Genomic DNA, 8,425 nt, shown 5'->3' on the forward strand with positions numbered 1-8,425 from the left:
CCTTCCCACCTCCCCCAGCCACCCCAGCCTCAATCCTTCCATTCCCCCCCTTACATTCCTTTGTTTATGTCCCTCCATTTTCATTTAAGAGACAGGTTTAGTTCCAAAATGTTCTCTCGCAAAACATGCCCCCCCCACACACACACACGGCTGCAAGACGACTGTAAGGTCCAGCTCTCCAAGCTACTACACCATAGTTCCCCACTGGCAGAAATGACTTTTTACAGACAACCTATTTGTCTTCACTGCCCTCATCCTTTCGCATCTTACTTCTCCACAGACCAAATCTCTGTTAGTATCCATCTGCATGTTGTAATTATAGCATCAAAAAGGTGCTGGGCTAATTGTGCTCTCAAAATAGTAATTGCTTTATTATCGTGACTATTTTGGTGCGCTTAATGATCGTTAGAAGGCATTATGTTAATGCAATTAAACGGTCGCATTACTTTTCTTCTCATTTTAATTGAGCATGTTTTGCAGTTGTCGAGACGGGCAACGTCACATCTGAAGAGTTTTAGGCCAAAAAGATTGAGAACATCTCGATGTCACTGATCCAGAAGTCTTCAACTCTGAGGTCCGCCTGAGGGGACATGAGCAGGTGCAGATACACCGAAAGCTCATCGAATTCAACAGAAAATGTGTAACAAACGAACAATGAAACAGGCAAACTATTTGTCTCTGGATGCCAATTTACAGGTTTTTTAAACATTTGTACTCATTTTACAAATTGTGCATATGTCTCATGTGCATTTGCATCTTAATCTCCATACTTCAGGATTTCATGGATCTCAGTCAGGTTGAAGGCAAAAAAATTGTGTATATGATTTATAGTTAAATTCAAAGTCAGCTTTGACTCCATATTATAAAGACACAGTATATTAAGAGATTATATCGATTATTTATAAATGTATTAATATAGACTAATATTCCAGCTTTTTTCTTGTCTTTTCCCTGTAGCATGAACCATTTGTATCTATGCACTAATAACATGTAGCCACACATTTTTGTTTTAGTGCCTTGGGACAGTTGTGTTATAAATGGTGCCACCCAAAAATATATATAATTGAATTGCACTAATTTTAAAACACCTTTAAAATTATAAGAAGTTTCATATACTCATGAATTTATATGGCCTCCCCCCACCCGAAGTCTGTCAGCCGTCACCTTCTATCCGCACCGGGCTCAGTTTGAAACGGGGCAAGTTCAGCTCCCGATTCTCCCCGTTCTGGTACCCCATGTGAGGCCACGGCACAACCAAGTCAGACTGACGCCTCTGTAGCTTGGTGCCCCTCTGTGCTCTTGCCTTGCTCCCTCTTCCAGCTCACACCAATCGTTTTTCAATTTCAACTTCAAGTCCCATCGACCTCCGGGAAAGCAGCCAATGGCATGGCAGGGTGGCAGATGGGCGTTGGAGAGGGCCAATCTGCCGTGGATCTCCAAGCCCATTGTTCAGCCCGTGCCCCGTGTCAAGTGTGTTTTGATATAGCTGCTGGCGACATTTCAGCACGCAAGTAACAGTAAGCATTAAAGTAAATATGTTATTTTGCTTTTGCCCAGATCTGCATTAATTACAATACAGCCCTTGGTCAAGGCTGACACACTGCCAAACCCCACAGGGCAAAATATGAGTCATTTTGAGATTAATAATGCATCACTGTCTGGAGGGTAAGTGCCAGCATCTGAGACCGAACCCAGGATCCCGACTATAAATAACACAGCAACCTACAGCCAGCAGGTGCTCTCCCCCAGCATTATGGGATGCATACAAATATGAGAAACAAACAAGAGGGGGGTTTCCTGTGATGGCCAATGGCAGTTGAGCTTTTTGCGTTTTAATGAGAAAAAGGACAGGCGTGTTCTCCCTTCCTGCAGGTGGTCACATATTAACATCTGTTCTAAACATCTGGTTAGATCGAAAGAGTGCTGGGTGGCACTCAGGACATTGAGCACTGAGGAGGAGGGACACACTCGGGAAAAGGAGGAGTCAGTCCGGATATGAGGGCCAAATTCAGCATCTCAGCAGCTATAAAAGCACTAAATGTCCGGAACAAAGAGAGAGCTGAAATCGGGGAGTTTGCGACTCCACTAGAAAGGGGGATCCTACGACATCACAGCCCTGACAGCAGTGCTGCGTTAGCAGGAAGTGATGTCACAGGTCAACATTTTAATTCAGAGCACTCCCAAGGGTAGCGTGACACGGTGACCTTGCCAGATCAGCAGCGGCTGTTGAGAAATCTCAATATGAGTAGCTTAACGCCCCTGAAGAATATCAATCTCACTAAGACGCGGCTCTGCCATCCGGGGGGTAACAGCCTCATTAATTAATCAGCACCGGCACAGGGCTGCTCACGTGCTCCCCTCCTCTAACCCCATCTTATTTTTTATAAGTCCTCTGCGCAGACAAAGGGCCGGCGGGGGCCACGGTGCGACAGAGGCAGACTGCTCCTGGCGGCCGCCATCGTCTCAGCACTGCAGTGTGATTGAGAGGCTGTAACAAAGCGATCTCCCACACCGAGGGCTCATCTATATGCATGGGGTGCGCCGGGCCGCACGCCTCCGAGGGAGGCTGTTAAGACATGGCATGTAGTTTATTACGCAGCCGCACCGCTCCCGGGGCCTCTCTGTCTGCATGTGCTGGAAGGAAACGGGAACGATGGGGGGAAATGGCGCATTTCACCACACGTGGTCCTGCAGGGGAGCGAGGGGGGCAGAAGGGCTGAGAGCTGAGAGTCAGGGTGGGTGAGAAGGACAGGGCTGGTTCACAGATCACCTGAAAAAGTGCTCTGGCAACAACTGAAGCAGAAAAAAGAAGAATCACAGAGGGGGTGATTGAGTATTTAATGGCCTTTTGTGATGCTTTTATGCTATTCCTCTCCTGATACGGATCACGATTCATAAAACACCTAGCTGTTTATGGAAAGCGAGACTGCATTAATGCACAGAGTAACCTTTGGAAAATCATCCGTAACAAAAAGCGATGGTATTCTGCACTTGATAGATTAGACACTGATAAGCATGGAGAATACCACACCCTCCATTGATTCTGAGAAAAACAAATCAATAAACACAAACACACACAAAACAGAATCAAGGAACGCACATAAAAAAAACAGGCCGGCCACAGCTACTCAGGGCACGACTGTCCACGGATAAATACAAAAAACAACTTTTTCATCCATCTCTCATCTGGAAAGGAACGGAAATAGAGGGCGATCCATAAGTTCACAAAACCAGCATCCATCTTGGTTATGTTTCCGTTTATTATATTCAAATAACCTCCCTGTTGGATGTTAAATTTACATAAGTGCCACGCTGGTGATTTGTTTTTATTATCATAATGCATCCGCTGCTTTTTTCTCTATCCTCACCTAGCAAATAATACTTAGGGTCTGAATAACATATGGAGTCACCTATACCCGCGTCTGAGAGTGATGAGAGTAAAATGAAGTAAACGGTGTTAACACATGCATGTACGTGGGCAACAGAGGGAGACACAATCCCCTCCCCCCCCCCACACTCACGCACACACACGCAAACATACATGCATGGACAGACACACACAAACAGACAAAGACATATACCCACTCATGGGTATATTGGAATTCCCATTCTGACAGCTCCCATTAATTATAATTATAATTATTATTATTATTATTATTAATAATAATAATAATAATAAATACTATTAGTAGTAGTAGTAGTAATAGTAGTAGTGGCAGTAGTAATAATAGTAGTATGGTTATTATTAGTACTGATGCTTAAAGAGGCAAGGTTCACATGTTAAAATAGAGAAGACCCAGAACATAAAAGGATGAACAGGAAAGCCCCAGGGCCAGGGCTCACGCCAGCCATCTCCTTGGCCCGTTCATCCCTGTGAAACGTGACCATCCGCGTCTATCTATCTCTCTCTCTCTCTCTCTCTCTCTCTCTCTCTCTAATGCATCGCCATCCTTGGCACGGTCTGGCCCCATCCAATGAAATATTTAAATCGGCGAGCCTGAGCGGCCATGATTGATAGAGGATGTCCTCACAAGCCCGGGCTCTCGCAGACACGTACCGCGAGAAGACAGGCGTCAGACAAATGAATGCGGAGGAGCCCCGGTGATGCTCACCTCTGTCAGGATGAGCGGCACGCGCTGTAGCACCTGAGCTGCATAGGCACAGTCCGAGCGGCGCTACGCCCAACATCTACATGGTCACCCGCTCAGGCATCGGCAGCTTTAAAGTGCATTACTTACTAAAGGATTTAATAAGTGCGAAACACTGTTATATAAATGCGACCCGGCTTGCAGGCGTACATGTGCCCAGTGAAGCCTCCTCAGCTCAATCTGCTCCACGTTCCTGTTCAGCCGGAAATGACCGCACTGGATATCGGAATCAATAACGAATCGAGGTGGAGCTTATTCCCAACGGCCGTGACAATGAAGATGCACAGCTTTGTAAGATGGAGGAGATTCCCTGTCTGTGCGGTGTGACCCCTGGTGACCCAGCCCACACGTACCTCCCCATACTGCGGAGAAGACTCACGCAGTGGCAAACACAGCGTTAAGCAACCTGAAGCCAGACGGAGATCCACAGAGGCTGAAGGAAGTAGCCCCCCCATCCCACCTGACTGACAGAGTGCAGGGGCACATGTCAGCCAGGTGTCTGACTGATGCAGGTCCACAGGGTCTCCGCGAGTCAGAGGAGATGCAGTGGGACATGGGAATGGGGCCAAGGGCGCTAAGGAGAGGTACACACACACAGAGTTACACACACACACACACACACAGAGTTACACACACACACAGAGGTACACACACACAGAGTTACACACACACACACAGAGGTACAAACACACACAGAGGTATACACACACACATATACTGTACACACAAACACAGAGTTACACACACACACACAGAGGTACAAACACACACAGAGGTATACACACACACATATACTGTACACACAAACACAGAGTTACACACATAGAGGTACACACACACAGATACATACACACACACACATATACTGTACACACAAACACAGAGTTACACACACAGAGGTACACACACACACAGAGTTACACAAACACAGAGATACAAACACACACAGACACATACAAACAGAGGTATACACACACATAAACACACAGGAAAACAAACAAAGAGATACATACACATATGCAGAGGTACACACACACACACACAGAGGTAGACACATACACAAATGACACAAATGCAAAGATGCACACACAGAGGTCCACACACACACACACAGAGGTAGACACATACACAAATGACACACATACAAAGATGCACACACAGAGGTACACACACACACAGAGGTAGACACATACACAAATGACACACATACAAAGATGCACACACAGAGGTCCACACACACACACAGAGGTAGACACATACACAAATGACACACATGCAAAGATGCACACACAGAGATCCACACACACACACACACAGAGGTAGACACATACACAAATGACACACATACAAAGATGCACACACAGAGGTACACACACACACACACAGAGGTACACACACACACAGAGGTAGACACATACACAAATGACACAAATGCAAAGATGCACACACAGAGGTCCACACACACACACACAGAGGTAGACACATACACAAATGACACACATACAAAGATGCACACACAGAGGTACACACACACACAGAGGTAGACACATACACAAATGACACACATACAAAGATGCACACACAGAGGTACACACACACACACACAGAGGTAGACACATACAGAGGTACACATACAAAGATGCACACACAGAGGTGCAAACACACAGAGGTACACAAACACGCACACAGAGGTACACACACATATACAGAGGTACACACACCAAGGTACACACCCAAACAAACACACGCATGTGTCACTGCAAGACACTCTCACATTCACTTTCTATGATTCAGTGTATGATGACAAATTTCACCCCAACGAAACATGACATCTGAGATTAAATCAAATGTAATACGAAAACAATATACAAAATTTTGAGGAAAAAAAGTCTAACCATAAAAATCCTTTAGTGAGTGACCTTACAAGGTCCTTTCTGGAGTTTCCCTAGAAAAGACCCTGCAAAGCTATTAAAACACACAGACACATACACACCTATAAATAGCTACACAAACACCGCTCTGATCCCCCATGATGCCAGTGACTGCCAAACGGTACCGCCTCCAGTAACAGACACTCACACACACAAAAGGAAAGTTTCTTTACAAAATTGACTAAATAAAAACAATATACTCTGAGCGAGCTAAAAACAATCAATGAAATCAATGAAAGCAATAAAGAAAACATCCAGAAGGACCCAAAAAATCAGGCAAACAGAAGAGCACTGGAGGCTGTGCGGGCTCTGTGAGGCTCGGAGCCACGTGAGATCTCCTATTTCTCTGTCTGGTAGCAGGCATCCAGCCATTATGCTGTCACAGGGATGGTCACAAGCTAACCACAACCTATTCACCAAAATGACAATGACACCAAACACCATTTTGGACACATTCAACTGCAGTTTGATGGCATATTTTAGTATTTATTAAAGCATCAGTTTACATGTTTGCAACAGAATCTTCTAACAAACAAAAGTAGCCCTTTTAACTCCCAAAACACAATTAGAATAGATGGCATTTTAATTGCTTGCATAGCTAAGCAGCTTAAGCTGAGTGGTATTTAGACGATTTCTAAATAACTAAACCGACTGACTATAGCGGGTTACTGATGCTCAAGCTTCTGATCCTGTAAAAAGCAGTGGCCACACCTGACGACATACCTGACGACACACCTGACAAACTGTATTTTCATCCACAGATATTATATATCTAGTACAGGCAGTCTGTGAGCCTGCTGTCTTTGCCACAGGCACAGGAAATAAGGCAGGGGACAGAGGGGACAGGGTGCCAGTCCATCTCACACACGCAGGCACGCACACACACACGCAAGCACGCACACACACACACACACACACACGCACACACACACACACACAACAGACCATCACTCATATCTTTGTGGGGCCCGTCCATTCATTTCTATGGGAAAAACCAAAATCCAAAAATGATGCCCTTGATCCCTACAAGTTTTTGGCATTTTTTGTTTTTTGATTGCAGTTACAGATTTTTATAACACTGACGTTATCCTTATGGAAAAATGGTACACACACACATGCGCGCGCACACACACACAATAACAGGCTTTTATCACATTGTAGGGGCATTTGGTCCCTAAAATGTAAGATATACATAATATATGAACACATGATGCACTATTTAGATACCAATCAGCCTAAACAACATGTTTTTGGCTTGCAGGAGGAAACCGGAGTTCCCCAGGAAAAGCCACACACAGGACGTCCACACAGAGTGGGCTGAGACACGTGTGTAGCCCACAGCCCTGGAGAGGTGATGAATACACCATGCTGACCACAATGTCTGTTCACATCCCAGGCAGCCACACACTGTGCTGCAACTTAGACAGCTTGAACATGTACAGTATTTTTGAATTTAAACAAGTCTTACTATAACTCAGAAATTAGTTAGAGACAATGATTAATATGCTGTAACCCCTTCACATTTGCGAGGGGCGGAAGATGCCTGCAAATATAAAAATTTGCAAATAATAAGAACCTCTCACCTAAACCCACAACAGTCTGCTAGCCTGAAGGATAACATTAAAATTCTATTCATTATTACATCTATTTCTAAACAAACCATACTGTACTGTACATTTTGCATGTCAAATTTACTTATTTCATATTAATCTTTTTATATAAAATACAAATAATCTAAATTATTCCTCTGTATGTACAAAGTTACTACTGTAAGCACTGGGAACACTCTGTTTTGTACCCTTTATTAAATATGCAAAATTAGCCGCACTGAAAAGTTCAAAAGTTCACAAAGAAATCCAACACGCGAGGGGGGTCTGCTGCAGAGACAAAGATGCACAGCGTACCCAAGCCAAGACTTTTAATATTAGAGATACAGCATGTACTTACACTACAGATATTACAGTATGTATTACTAATATTTATATATTATATGTTTTTATATGATCCAAAGCATTTTCAATATTTTTTTTGGCTAATGTTACTTTTCGTGATATTTCGGCAAGCTCTCAAAATATTCCCATGTAACTGTTCACGGCCGACTCACGAATAACAGAAACCATAAATGTAAAGGGGTGTCTGTAATGAATTTTAAAAAATGCTAATTATTCACATCGTATCCCCTCTGCCCCTGTATGAATGGCAGACTCCTTACTCGATGGCTGAGTAGTGAGTGACATACGGGTCAGATCATAAAATATCCGTCTGGCAGAGTGTCACGAATCCCAGGGACCCCCCCCCCCCCCCCAGATGACTTGCCCTTCTCGCAGCTCCTCCCCAGTGTCACGC

The 8,425-nt window shown here is 44.4% G+C and overlaps 1 protein-coding gene across 1 annotated transcript in view; it reads right to left on the reverse strand.

Moving 5' to 3' along the window:
- Window positions 1-8,425, reverse strand: part of agbl4 (AGBL carboxypeptidase 4) — a 398,795-nt gene that overhangs the window by 266,255 nt on the left and 124,115 nt on the right. The gene's annotated exons all lie outside the window — the stretch shown is intronic.

Source organism: Paramormyrops kingsleyae, chromosome 15 (assembly GCF_048594095.1).
Source record: "Paramormyrops kingsleyae isolate MSU_618 chromosome 15, PKINGS_0.4, whole genome shotgun sequence".
NCBI lineage: Eukaryota > Metazoa > Chordata > Actinopteri > Osteoglossiformes > Mormyridae > Paramormyrops > Paramormyrops kingsleyae.